This window comes from Trichechus manatus, unplaced genomic scaffold (genome assembly GCF_000243295.1).
Source record: "Trichechus manatus latirostris isolate Lorelei unplaced genomic scaffold, TriManLat1.0 scaffold00161, whole genome shotgun sequence".
Lineage (NCBI taxonomy): Eukaryota > Metazoa > Chordata > Mammalia > Sirenia > Trichechidae > Trichechus > Trichechus manatus.
The window spans coordinates 127,092-128,427 of NW_004444097.1; the positions used below are offsets into that span (position 1 = coordinate 127,092).

The 1,336-nt window shown below is 41.0% G+C and overlaps 1 protein-coding gene across 1 annotated transcript in view; it reads right to left on the reverse strand.

Annotated features, from left to right (window-relative positions):
• SLC30A4 (solute carrier family 30 member 4) overlaps window positions 1-1,336 on the reverse strand; it is a 37,633-nt gene that overhangs the window by 23,648 nt on the left and 12,649 nt on the right. The window lies entirely within an intron of this gene.

Consider the following 1,336-nt stretch of genomic DNA (forward strand, 5'->3'; position numbering starts at 1 on the left):
GTTTAATTTTATAAGAAACCTTAAACTGTCCTCCATAGTAGGTCTACCATTTTACAGTCACACCAGCAATGTATGGCATTCCACTTGCTCCATGTCCTCACCAATACCTTGTATCATCAGTCATCTTAATTTTAGCCATTTTAGTGGGTATGAAGTTTGGTGAAGAACACCTTCCAGAAACATCCTAAAAGTGGTATGTGGGTGGTACATTTTTCAGTCATTACATGTCTGAAAATATCTTTATTCTACCTTCCCACTTGATTGATAACTACAGAATTCTAGGTTGGAAATAAATTTCCTTCAAAATTTAAATCATCACCTCACTTGATAACTACTTTTCAGTATTGCTGTTGAGAAGTACAAAGCCATTCATCCCTTTCTCATCCTTTGTGTGTGACCTATTTGTTCTTTTTGGAAGCTTACAGAATCATCTTTGCTCCCTGTGCTCTGAAAATTTACAATGATATACCTTGCTGCGGGTCTATTTTTTACTTTATTGTGCTTTAGGTGAAAGTTTATAGCGCAAATTATTTTCTAATTAAAAAATTCATACACAAGTTGTTTTATGACATTGGTTGCAATCCCTGCAATGTGCAGCAGTCCTCCCCTTTCCACTACAGGTTCCTTGTGCCCATTTGTCCAGTTTTCCTGTCCTTTCCTGCCTTTTTGTCTTTGCTTTTGGGCAGGTGTTACCCATCTGGTCTCTGACACTTGACTGAACTAAGCAGCATGTTCCTCACTGTGTTATTCTTTGTTTTATAGGCCTGTCTAATCTTTGACTGAAAGGTGGACTTCGGGAGTGATTTCGGTTCTGAGTTAGCAGGGTGTCTGGGGGCCACAGTCTTGGGGGGTTCCTCTAGTCTCCGTCAGACCAGTTAAGTCTGGTCTTTTTTTGTGAATTTGAATTTTGTTCTACATTTTTCTCCCTCTCTGTCCAAGACCCTCTATTGTGATCCCTGTCAGAGATTGGTGGTGGTAGCTGGGCACCATCTAGTTCTTCTGGGCTCAAGCTGGTGGAGGCTGTGGTCCATTAGTCTTTTGGACTAATATTTACCTTGTGTCTTTTTTGTTTGCTTCATTCTCCTTTGCTCCTCACAGGATGGGACCAATAGATGTATCTTAGATGGCCACTCACAAGCTTTTAACACTCTAGATGCTACTCATCAAAGTAGGATGTAGCATGTTTTCTTTAGGAACTATGTTATACCAATTGACCTAGATGTCTCCCGAGACCATGGTTCCCAGTCCTCAGCCCCAGTAACTCGGTCCCTCGAGGTGTTTGGATATGTCTATGAAGCGTCTATGACTTGCCTTGGTCAAGTTGTACTGACTTCCC